General features: G+C 38.5%; 1 long non-coding RNA gene across 2 annotated transcripts; it reads right to left on the bottom strand.

Annotated features, from left to right (window-relative positions):
- Window positions 1–1,016: 1,016 nt before the first annotated feature.
- Window positions 1,017–12,813, bottom strand: LOC119872020. 2 transcript variants are annotated; one of them, XR_005358898.1, is made up of 3 exons: window positions 12,697–12,813; window positions 5,643–5,766; window positions 1,017–1,141 (listed from the first exon to the last, which is right to left on the bottom strand). It is a non-coding gene; the product is annotated as an uncharacterized LOC119872020 (long non-coding RNA). The 2 variants fall into 2 exon arrangements; XR_005358897.1 differs by lacking the exon at window positions 1,017–1,141 and adding an exon at window positions 2,169–2,378.
- Between the last annotated feature and the right edge of the window lie 282 nt (window positions 12,814–13,095).

The following is a 13,095-nucleotide window of genomic DNA, read 5'->3' as shown; positions in this document are numbered from 1 at the left end:
TCCTAATCCTCAGTGTGATGGTATTTGAGGTGGGGCCTTTGGGAGGTAATTAGGTTTAAGTGAGATCATAAGGGTGGGGCCTTGTGTTGCAATTAGTGGCCTTATAAGGAAATGAAGGCACTGGTGCTCCTTCTCTCTTGGCTCTGTGAGGGTAAGTCTGACCTTTGCAAACCAGGAAAAGGCTGTGTCTCAGAACTGAATTGGCTGGATCCTAGATATAGGACTTCCCAGACTTCAGAACTGTGAGAAATGAATGGTTGCTATTTATCCTGTTTAATCTGTGGTATCTTTGTTATAGCAACTTGAATCAAAACACAATACAAGCCTTGGCTGCTTGAGCTCCAAACCTGGCTCTGCACTTAGTGTGGTGGTAGTTAGCAATCTGTAACTTTATTTCTTCATGGATAGTACCAATACCTACAATAATGGAAGGTCTAAAGGAAATAACAAATATTTAGAACAGTGTTTGGTATCTGGTAAGAATTTGTTGCCATTAGCCTTACCTCCTTAATATAACATGTACATCCTTTATTGCCCACTTGATTTGGTTCCTGCCTACTTTTCTACTCTCCTCCATCACCTCCGCCCCTCTCCTCACCTAATTAACTGAAGCTGCCCCTACATTACCTGCAGTTCCTTGAAGCTTCCATAAGTTTTAGCCCTTATGCTTTTGCAGAGGTGGTTGTGTTGGCTTGAAATGTCTTCCTTGTGGCCCTGTTTCTAACTTGAAGATAAAGTCGAATGTTACCAACTCTGTGAAGCTGTCTATTCTCAATGTCCCCAGGCAGGGAGGTGTGCTCTCTTCAGCAGTCTTAACACCAGTGCCTCTTCAATGTGATTACTGCTTCCATATCCTTCTCCCCTGCTGAGTTGCTCCTGTGGATGCTGAGTACTATACCTTATTTGTTATTCAGCCCAGTTCTTTTTGTTTAAAAAAGATTTTATTTATTTATTCATGAGAGACACACGGAGAGAGGCAGAGACACAGGCAGAGGGAGAAGCAGGCCCCCTGAGGGGGGAGCCTGATGCAGAACTCAATCCCTGGACCCTGGGATCATGACCGAAGCCGAAGGCAGACACTCAACCACTGAGCCACCCAGGTGCTCCGTATTCGGTCCAGTTCTAAGCACAGTGCTGGTACCTAGTATGTGATCATAAATATATGTTGGACAATTTATAATAGGGTAATAATGATAATGTTAAGTAAACACAATTTAACAAAGGATAGCATCTTCTGTTTATTTAAGATTTCCTATGTGCCAGTCACTGAGGGAGGCACTCATTTAATTTCAATAACGATCCTATAAGGGATATATTCTTTGTTCTGCTGATGAGGAATCTGGTCTTGAGTGCTGGATTAGACAGGAGTATTGGTGGTAAAGAGCAGAAACCCCACAAACGCAAATTCTAGTAAAAGGCGTGTTTGTCCTGAAACCCAAGTGCAGAAATGACCTGCCCTTGGACACAGTCAGGAACGTTGAGGAGAATTCTCTTTTTCCAATCCTTATTTCTGCTCCTCTCTGTGCATCAGCATCATTTATTCTTTTCTCTAGTATATATTGCTGCTTTCTGATTGCAAGACCACAGGAAGGAAAGTCACCCATAACAATTCATTGGTTTACATCATTTCTAGTTAAGAGACCAGTACACCTAGAATTTCTTAGTCCCATTTACTAGGGGAAAATTATGGCTGGCCTAGTTTGGGTTAGGAGATATTTGAACCAATAAATTTTTGCTCAGGTGGAAAAGGAGGTAATAGCAGAATCATGAATTGTTGGAGAAGCCCTTAGCTCTGGAGAAAAGCTAGTATCCAGAAAGCTATAGGAATCTGGTAGAGATTAACCAGATAGGAGGTTGGATAACTTGCCTAAGGTTTGTAGCAAATAAGTGGTAGAACAATGGTTCAAATTCATATCTGTGTGATTCTAAGCATTGCATCTTCTCTTTGGAACATGGGTTTTTAACTTCTATAGTATAATACAAGAGGCCTGGAAAAATGTGGTTGTATCAAAAGGTTCTAGAGGATGATCACAGAGAAGTTCTAAACCACAGAAAGACCATTCTGGCCACTTCTGCCCTGAATTTTTGGGAACCTTATTTGCTTTTAAGTTTGAGCATCTGTAAATCACAGAATTTAGAGGTTGAAAGGATTCTCACAAGTTACCTTGTCTGATCATTCTTCCACCCAGCCAGATGGAGCATGGACATTCTTTGTAACATTCTTGCCTAGTGATTCTGAAGGCCTCAAAGAGGCTATGGTTGAAGAACTCAGAGCATTGACTCTGAGGCCAGAAGGCTTGGGTTCAAACTCAACCCTGTCATTTACTATTGCATGTCTTTGGGCAGTGGGCTTAGCATTTATGCCTTAGTATCTTAATCTGTGAAAAGAGAATAATAGCAAAATTACATTATTTTTTTTCAAATCAATATTTATTGTACACTTATTATATGCAAGCCCTCTTCTAAGTGTTTAGTATTAACCAATACATTTATCCATTTATCCTAATAATTCCATGAGGGATGGAATATTATTTTCAGTTAAGGAAACTGAGGTATAGGAGAGTTAATTACCTTGCTCCAGGCCTACCCTACTAGTGGCAAGGCTGGGGTTTAAACACCTGCAGCCTGGCTACTGTACACTATCCACCATGTTATCTCCCTGATGTTCTTAGGAAGAGCATGTGATAAAACAAACATAAAGCACTTATCACAGCATACTCTATATTCTCAATACATATCAGTGCAGTTGCTACCCTCCTCCCAATTCCAATCTTCTTAACCCCAACTACCAAGCCTGAATGCCACAAACCCCTCCATTCTTGAATGCTTTTGGGAAAAGCAGGAAGCCTGCTCTATTTCCTTGTACTGCTTCATGGCCTAGAAGAAGGAATTTGTGTAGATATAGTACTTTTTAGTTCCCAATATCCCCATCAACCTCTAAGCATGGCTTAAGATAATGCTTCTATTTTTGGAGAGGAGGTAAGAAGGTGGTTGAGAAAAGGAATGCTCCTTGATAGTGTCCTAAAAAGGCCTAAGTTGGTTTTATGATAAAACTTACTATATTAGTATCCCTCATATATCCATACCTATTAAATATTTACTGGGCATAATTTTAAGGCCTTGAGTTGAGTGCTAAGGATACAATAATGAATCAGATTTGAACAGTCCTCTCAAAATTACCAATAAGAGAGTTAAAGTTTGCTCATAAATAATCATAATCCATGACCCATTGGTGGGTTAATACTGTTAAAATATCTATGTTACCCACAAGCAATCTACAGATTTTATGCAATCCCCATAAAAGTTGCATGTAATTTTTCACAAAATAGAACAAACGATAGTGAAATGTGTATGGAACCACAAAAACCTCCAAATAGACCAAGAAATCATGAGAAGGAAGGACAAAGCTGGAGGCACCATGCTTCCTGATTTCAAACTACATTACAAAGCTATAGTAATAAAAGCTGTATGATTTTGGCATTAAAAACTGACATACAGATGAATGAAACAGAGCTCAAAGTCCAGAAATAAACCACATATAGATGGTAAATTAAATCATGATAAAGGAGCCAAGAATATACACTGGGGAAAGAAGAGTCTCTTTAATAAATAATGCTGAAAATGGGCAGCTACATGCAGAAGAATGAAATAAGACCTCTCTCTTATGCCATGCACAAAAATGAACTCAAAATGGTTTAATGATTTGAATATAAGACCTGAAACTATAAAAATCCCAGAAGAAAATACAGGCAGTAATCTCGTTGACATTGGTCTTGGCACTGCTTTTTTTTTTTTTTTTTTTTTACATGAAAAGCAAAGATGAACAAGTGGGACCATATCAAACTAAAAAACTGCACAGCAAAGGAAAACCATCAACAAAATTAATATAATGAAAAAGCAACCTACCAAAAGGAAGTATTCAAAATCCTATATCTCATAAGAGATTCACATCCAAAATACATAAATAGCTCCTAGAAACTCAATAGGAAAAAAAAAAAATCCAACAATCCAATTAAAAATGGGTGGGGGCTCTGAATAGACATTTTTTTTCCCCAGAGAAGATATACAGGTGGCCACGTACATGAACAGGTACTTAACAGCACTAATCATCAGGGAAATGCAAATCAAAACCACAATGAGCTATCTCCTCACAACTTGCAGAATGGCTAATATAAAAAATAAAAGAAATAACAGTTGTTGGCAGGAATATAGAGAAAAGAGAACCCTCATGCACTGTTAGGAATGCAAATTGCTGAAGCCACTATGAAAAGCAGTATGGAGTTTCCTCAAAACATTAAAAATAGAACTACCACATGATCCAGCAATTCTACTACTTAGTATTTATCCAAAGAAATGAAAATGCTTACCCAAAAAGATAAATACACTCTGACATTCATCATAGGATTCTTTACAATAACCAAGACATGGAAACAACCTAAATCGTCTGTCCATTGGTGGATAAGTGGATAAATAAATTATTATATATTTATAAAATGAAATATTATTCAGCCATAAAAAAGGAAATCTTGCCATTTGCAATGACATGAATGGATCTTGAGGGCATTATCTAAGTGAAATAAGTCATATGGAAAGACAAATACGGTATGATCTCACTTATCTCTGGAATCTGAAAAACAAAAAAACAAACAAAACTCCAAAGGTATAGAAAATTAGTCATTGCCAGAGGTAAGGGATGGGGAATGGGTATAATGGGTGAGGGGATTCAAAAGATACCAGCTTCCAATTATAAAATAAATGAGTTATGGGGATGTAATGTACAGCATAGTGACTATAGTTAATAATAATGCATTATGTATTTGAAAGTTACTAAGAGACTAGATCTTAATAAGAGTTCTCATCACAAGAAAAATTCTGTTTTTTTTAATAAAAAAAAAATTTTTTGGTAACTGTTGATGGATATTAACTAGACTTATTGTGATCATTTTACAATATTTACAGATATTGAATCACATACACCTGAAACTAATGTAATATGTTAAAAATTATAGGATATAAAGTAAGAAGGAGTAATACATATGCAAATTTAAAGGCAAGAGCAATTACTTCAGAATAGTAGGATAGGGGGAGGGGCTATGGAAGAGTTAGCATGTGGGTTCTGCCTCTTAAAGATAGGTAGTAACTTGACATATGAAAAGGGGAGAAACCATATACTAAGCAGAGGGAGTGAAGATAAAAAAAGAAAAAAGAAATTGTGAAATGTGGTCAAGGAATTGTCTAGTTTCATTTGGGGAATGGTGGAAGACCAAATTTGGATAGTAGGTTTGGCCCAGATTGGAGAAGACCCTGGGTATCAGATTAAAATGCACATATTATTTTTGATTAGGACAGGGAGAGATGGATTCTATTTTACAGTATGAATGGAATGACCTCACCCATGGTGTTAGTCAGGAGAGTCCCAGTTACGCCATAGTTACAGACCTAAATCTCAGTGGCTTAAGAAAACAAAAGTCTAGTTTTATTCATGGGCATTCTGCTGTGGATTTGAGCAGTTCTCTAGGACAGTTATCCTCCATGCGTTAGTTCAGTAGTCTGATCTCCACGGACCCCATGGCGTCTTTGTTTCAACATGTGCTTCTGTGATGACTGTGGTAAGAGGAAGAAAGTTGTGGAAGGTTACCCACCTGGAACTAAGTACTTTGTTCTGGAAACCATACATATACAGCTTCTGCTTATACCCCATTGGCCAGATGAGTAACGCAACTGACCTCATAAAAATGGGGGCTGGGAATTACGGTCTCTGAATGCCTGGAAAGAGAAAAGTAGACACTGATGAGCCCTAGTAATGTCTACCACACCCACACTTACATAGAAATTACTATGATTCAGAACAAGATTGTATTTACAAACAAAATAAAAATATGTAAGATTTCTAATATACTATTAACAGAAATTTTCCCATCTGTTGCATTTACCACTTTCAAATGTAGGAAATGTTGTTTACAGTTTATCCACCCACAGCACATAATGAAAGAAAGATATCTACTTATTTCTGTAATCTGCCTGTTATTATCTCTGGCGTAGCATGAATTGGTATACATTGCATGTGATGTAGGCTCTGCCAACACACAGCTGATACCTCCTTTGGCTTCAGCTGCAAGCTGCAGTCTAACTAGTATAGACCATAGCTTCCAAAAGAACACCCCCTTGTCAGAATGTGATTAGAGAGAAACTTGTATGCAAAGAATTAAGGACACCTACGTGATGTGTATACATACAGTTGCCTACATGCGATGTTAACAGGTTACATGGTCTCAGATACCTTATTTTTACAAAGAGTGGAATGTAGAACTATTAGAATTTGATCAAAAGTGCCCGAGTTTTGGAGTCAGAGATAAGTTAGAAGCCTAACTCTATGAACTAAGGCTCTGTCAGCTGAGCCTCAGTTTCTTAATTTTAATAATGGCATTGCTAGGGCACCTGGGTGGTTCAGTTAAGTGTCTGACTCTTGATCTCAGGGGGGTGAGTTCAAGCTCCACGTTAGACTCCACGGGGGGTGTGAAGCCTACTTAAAAATGGTATTGCTAACAACAGAATTGTCAAAATGTATTAATAATAATAGCTAAAATTGAGAACTAAGTGTATACCGAGCACTTTACATATATTACTCTATTGTATGACCAGCAATCATACTGGTCATTGTATGTATGACCAGCAATCATATTGCTGTATTGACCAATCATACTGGTCATTGTATTGTATGACCAGCAATCATATCGCTGTATTGATCCAGCAATCATCTATCATCAAAATGTATAAGGACATTGGTTTAGTTCCTATGTAGTGGGAGGGAGTGTTTCAGATTGCTTCTAAACTGAGATTTACATGTATCTGGTAAACTGAACTGGTGAACAAGACCTGAGGTATTGGGTTTGCATGAGGGATTTTTCCAGGGTTGGAGAGGAATTGCTGAAGGCATTGGTTTTATGTGAATACGTGGGACTGGGCCTGAAATAGGATAGACAGGACAGTGTTTGTCTGAAATTTAGGTATCCCACCTGTGTGGCCCAAGTCTGCCTATAACTAGAAGCAACTGATCAAGGGGATGATGTAAGAAGATGCTGAGACACAGAGACACCAGCAGCGCCTGTTTGGTGAGCAGGTGACAAGGTGTGACACAAAAGAGAAAAAAGAGGATGTTTCTCTCTACTTTGGTATGAACACTGAGATTCACAAGGCAGCTCTGCTGGAATCTATCAGGGGGGTGCTCTGGACCACAGCATCTTTGGCAGGTAATTGACATTCTTTTGGCAGGTGCCCTCATCTCCGACAGTGGCAAGATTCTGCTCTTCCCAACTGGCTTCCTGATGAGTTACTACATCCTCAAGGGAAGAAAGAAAATAATAGTAACGTGTTACTTTTGGTAAGAACACGTGGAATACCCACTGGGATCCTTTGAAATTTATGGGAAACCGTATCTTTCCTATCAAATCTGTAGACTCTAACCCGAGGTCTGACATGAAGGGGCTCAGAAAGTCCTTTATCAAAGAATGAAAGAAGGAGTGAAGAATTGTCTCAATCCTCCAGTGAATGGTCTCAATCCTGCAGTGAATGCCATGCTTTCCCGCGGGGACAGTACTGGCATTCCTGTGCAAGACTGTCCGGCATATTGCAGGACATTTAGCAACTTTAACCCCTGAGCACTAGATTCCAGGATGCCATTCAGTGTAGCAATCAAAACACAGGACTTTGTCCGTTTCAAATGCTCAGTGTGGGGATACTATTCTTGAAACTCATTGATCTAATTGGACTCAACATTTCTCTGCAGCCCTTGAAGCAGTGTTTCTGTGGGAACCCATAGAGTCTCTGTAGAACAGGACCATTCTTCTTTCTGTATGCTCAGTACATTGGGACTGGATTTTTCTCTTGCTTCCTTTGCTCTGTACTGTGGGAATGTGCTAGAGAGGAACTCCACTTGACATCCCACTGTTCTTGTCCAGGGCAATGAGTCTGCCAAATTCAACCTAACAGTCTGAGGGAATGATCCCGGCTACTATCTTTTCTGACTAGAAGCTTCTCTGTAATGCATCAGCACTGGTAGAGATTTTGGAAAGGGAAGTCAAAATATCAGCTTTGTTAATAGTCTAGTAGATATTAAAGAACACAGCTCTTAGGCAAAAGTAGATTTGGGATCTTTTCTACCTCATAGGCCATAATCCATACCAGAGCCTTCTAGATTCTGACTGGAATAGTGTATGTGTGTGTGGGAAAAGCAAGATGAGTAAGGAGAGACAGTTGCTCATCAGGATGGTTGGTTTGTCATATACTTAAAAACATCTGCCTCCTGAAACTCCAACTGCAAAACTGCCAGTTCTAATATACACCATTAGGTGGCAGTAAAACAGAAATGTCTGCAGAGAAAGCAGAAATCCCTTCAGAATTATAATAAGTTTTATAGACCAAGACAACTGCAGTTGTAAAACATTATGGTGTATCAATTGGCATATTTGCTGATCAAATCTTTACAAGGTTCGAATAGGCTCATAAATACCGGGTTTTCTAGTTTGGCCTATTCATGCTTCATGCTTCTGTTTAAGACATTTAGGGAGGCGGGAAATCCAACAAATGGTTGAAATACCAAAGCAATATGCCACTGACAATTTGTTTTCCTGTGATTGAGGCAAAATATATATGCCTCGATTAGAAGCACTACCCAAACAAGCAGAATCTGCTACATTCAAAGATGAGCTCATTTCTCATGCAAAGCACAGCCCAGGCTGGAGTGAACCAACAGCTAAATCGTTTTGCTACTTGATTTTTATAAGTGAGTTCCAATTCCTTTACCATTCCCACAAGGGTCTCTTTATACAAGGATGTTTCCTTTTTTTTAAATATATATATAAGTGGTTATTGGCTGATGATAAAATCAGGTTTTAAATGCATAAAATCACAGGGCAGGAGGTGATATGAAAACACCCCTTTCACTAGAGTGTTGGTCTCATGTGAATGGTTGAAAAGAGGAGCAGACTGGCTTATGACTGTCAACATTTGACAATGGGGAAACTGAGGCTATGTGTTAAACAACTGGCCCAAAGACATATGACCAGTGAGTTATTTAGCCAGATTACGAAACCAGATTTCCCATAAGGCGCTGGATTGGCTGTGACACTGATTATTTTAAGAGACCCATTCAAGAATTTTTGGCTACCCAAGCAAGTCAAGCAGCTAAGCTTCTCTCAGCTTTGTTTTTGTACACGTGCACACTGACCATGTTTTTAAAAAGAGAAACTGAAATTCCTTGGAAAGATCACCTTCATCATATGGTGGCTGCTTATCTTATATTTGTAGATAAAGATCTTGTCTCTGGCCAGTTAGTTCCCAGAGATCCTGCCTTAGAAAATGTCTTTCAGCTTCTTCTTTAAAGCTAATGCGTGTATGGCCTTCGCTCTATCTAGAATCCTCTGCCTCTGTGTTCATCTGGCAAAACTGCGTTGACACTGAATTTAGGGGCCCTTTGATGTGTTCCCCAGATTCCTATGCTAGGTACTTTCTTCAGGGAAGGGAATCCAAAGTAATGGAGTATAAAGATATAATATAAATTACATATTATATATTGCATATATTTATAATCATTTTAAATAACTGAGTTTTAATTTATCCTCATAATGCTATGTATATATATGTAGATAGTTTTATATATATACTATCATCTATGTACCTATGTATGTATCTGTGTATCAATCAAATATATATAGACTTAATTGTTCTGCTCTAGGGAAAGAGAAATTAATAATTATTGATCTCTGTTATGTGCCAGTTACACTATTAGGTCGTCATGCATATTGATGCTATATAATCTTCAAGCAATTCAAGCAATTCAAGTGATAAAATTAGGGCTACGAAACTGGATAACTTGTGTGTTCAGAATGTAGGAAAGCTGGGTTTACATCCAGATTTACCTTCCTCAGGAGTTCTTGGTTTATTGCTATTCTCCGGAAGTAACTGGGGCTCTGAGAGCAGAAGTCACTTTGCTAAAGTATGACGGCTAGTCAGTGGCGGAGCTAAATGGTAGGATCTGGAACTTTTGGCCTTTGCCTCCTCTTACTGCATCAGACTTTCTACTCTGTATAATGATAAAAGATAAGAATTCATTTTCATTCAGCTGGAGTAATTTGGCAGATTTCAGGATTTTCATGAAGCCCAGACTTTCCTTTGGTTCTGTTTATATTGAGAAATGTATTCATTTGGCAACTGCCTGAGACCCATGTGAACATCTGCTAACTTGTGGTATTAGCTAGTTCACAGATTCCTTGGTCTTCCTGACTTAAGCTCCTGCAGAAGTTCAGGACTGGGAAACAGATTTTGTAATTCATTTGTTTGCATGTAAAAATGCCTTTTCAGTTCTCCCATTCCTTAGTGATTCTCTTCTAAACCATGTTGCTGTGCATTTATCAAGGAAATTTGCCATCTTCAACTTGGAGACAACAATTCAAGTTAAAGTTAACCATTAAAATTCATTGAAAAAAATATTAGAAACAGTTTAAAAACAAGAATGGCTGTGTTTGCTCTATAACAGAGCATTAAAAAAATCAATAATAAGAACAACTAATGGTGATAATGTCTTCCCTGACTCATAGGGATATTTAAAAGTAAAATGATGTAATTGTTGGGAAACACTTTGAAAAATAAAAGCGCCATGCAGTACAAGACATTACGATTATTATACGATTGTCCTGAAGCACAGCTGAGAGTGAGCCTTATCTCCCTGAGGATCAGATGTCATCATTGATAAATCATTTGTGTAATTCCCAGAATGCAAAGGATGTCTGCAGGGCTCCAGGATCTTATACTTGCTGTTATGATCTCTCTATCAGGGTGTTCAGGGGATGTGACCAAGGGTGAGTCACAACCTCTCTGAGCCTTTGTTCCCATATCTTTGAGCTGGGAATTAATATTATTATGAATGACTAACCATCTATAGAGCAATTCTGTGTCCAAGATACAAAGCATCTTGGGCTTATAATTTAATTTAATGCTTATGACCCCATGAAGTGCCTTATTTTATAGATGAGGAAAATGAAGCACAGAGCAGTGAAACATCTAGGCCTAGATCACACAGCTAGAATATTGTGAGGTGTCTGTAGAAATCTACGGATCTCAGTTTTAGGTACACTGTATGTTGTGGATTGTATAGACTTGGCTCTCCAGCATGCTTTCCTCTATTCTTTCTCCTTTGGAGAATTGCCCTTCCACCAGAACATATTTCCCCATATTCTGATAGGGCTGCTAATCCCACGTACCTCCTCATGTCACCACAGGGTAAAAGTATGACCAGGCCTAGCCAGTCACAATAATTCACATTAGTTTCATTAATTGACTTAAAAAGTAGGTTAAGAATGAAAGCTTGGATAAGTCAGAATCCTTGGGATTTATATATACAAAAGGGAAGAGAGAGACTTTCTCTCCTGAAGGCCTGCCAGCCAGAGTGAGTGAGAAGACACTGGAAGGCTGTTTCTAGTAGGAAAGAATGAAGCCAATAGAGTACCAAAGGCAAGAGATTCTGATGGCATCATTTCAGCCCCCAGTCCAGCAGTGCATGAAGTGAGATCCACCCCCATGCTTTTTGGTCATTGGAGACAGTAAATACCATATTTATTATTTTTTTAAAAAGACCTATTTTTAGAGCAAACTTAAGTTCACTAAATGATCGAAAGTACTGAGATTGCCTGTATCCTCCTGACCTCACAATACAGAGCCTCCCTTCTTCTTCCTGACCAGAGAGGTATATTTGTTACAACTGGTGAACCTACACAGACACATAATCACCCAAGTCCATAGTTGACCTTATGGTTCGGTTCATTCTTGCTGTTATACATTTTATGGGTTTAGACAAATGTATGATGACATGTATCTATTATTATAGTATCACATAGAGTATTTTCACTGCCCTAAAATCTCTGTGCACCACCCTCATCCCCAGCAACTACTGATCTTTGTACTGACTCTATAGTTTTGCCTCTTCCAGAGGGTCCTGTAGTTGAAATCCTACAATACCTAGCCTTTTCACACTGACTCCTTTCATTTAACAATATGCATTTAAGATATGTTTTGTTTTTGTATTTCATAGCTTGATAGCTCATTTCTTCTTTTTTTTTATTTAAGATTTTATTTATTCATGAGAGACAGAGAGAGAGAGAGAGGCAGAGACACAGGCAGAGGGAGAAGCAGGCTCCCCACGAGGAACCCAATGTGGGACTTCCTGGGCCGAAGGCAGCACTAAACCACTGAGCCACTGGGGTTGCCTGATATCTCATTTCTATTTAGAACTGAATAATATTCCACCGTTGGAATGTACAGCAGTTTATCAGTTTATATACCAACAAAAGAACATCTTGGTCCCTTTCAGGTATTGGTAAGTATGCATAAAGCTGCCATAAACACACACGTGCAGGTTTTTGTGCAGATATAGTTTTCAATGAACACCAATTTTTGAGAAAGATTTTATTTATTTATTTGAGAGGAATAGTGAGACAGAGAAAGAGCATGAGTGAGAGGAAAGGGAGAGGGAGAAGCAGGAGCAGGCTTTCTGCCTGAGGCGGGGAATCTGATGCAAGGCTTGATCCCGGTACTCTGAGATCATGACCTGCACTGAAGGCAGATACTTAAATGACTGAGCCATCCAGACACCCTAATAAATACCTATTTAAAGTTAATTTGAGTTAGATTTTTAGTACTTACCACCAAGAAGTTTCTGATTGCTAGAATACAGAACAAAGTATGTTCACATATATTGTTTTCCTGAGTTCTCACAGCAAGCCTGTGTTAGTTTTCTCATGTATGGCCTTTTCTAACAGAAGTAAAAGAAAGAACTAGAAAAACTAGAGACACACTTGATATTTACACTCAGTGTTTGTGTTTCCAAAGACCTTGCTCTTTCGACAATATTCTGCTAGATATAGAAGGTAGAACCAGATATGGTAATGGACTTTGATTTTACTGTAAAACAAAGGCAGATAATCAATCATATTGGAATAATTGTTCGTTGATTCTGCATCATCCAAAAAAAATTAACAAATGTTTTTTCTAGCTATTAAAGCACATACATATAAAAGCCCCAAACTTATTTTAATAGTATCT

The sequence above is a fragment of the Canis lupus genome, chromosome 5 (genome assembly GCF_011100685.1).
Source record: "Canis lupus familiaris isolate Mischka breed German Shepherd chromosome 5, alternate assembly UU_Cfam_GSD_1.0, whole genome shotgun sequence".
In the NCBI taxonomy this organism is placed as follows: domain Eukaryota; kingdom Metazoa; phylum Chordata; class Mammalia; order Carnivora; family Canidae; genus Canis; species Canis lupus.
Note: the sequence above shows the minus strand (reverse complement) of the source record. Positions and strands in the feature narration are given on the sequence as shown.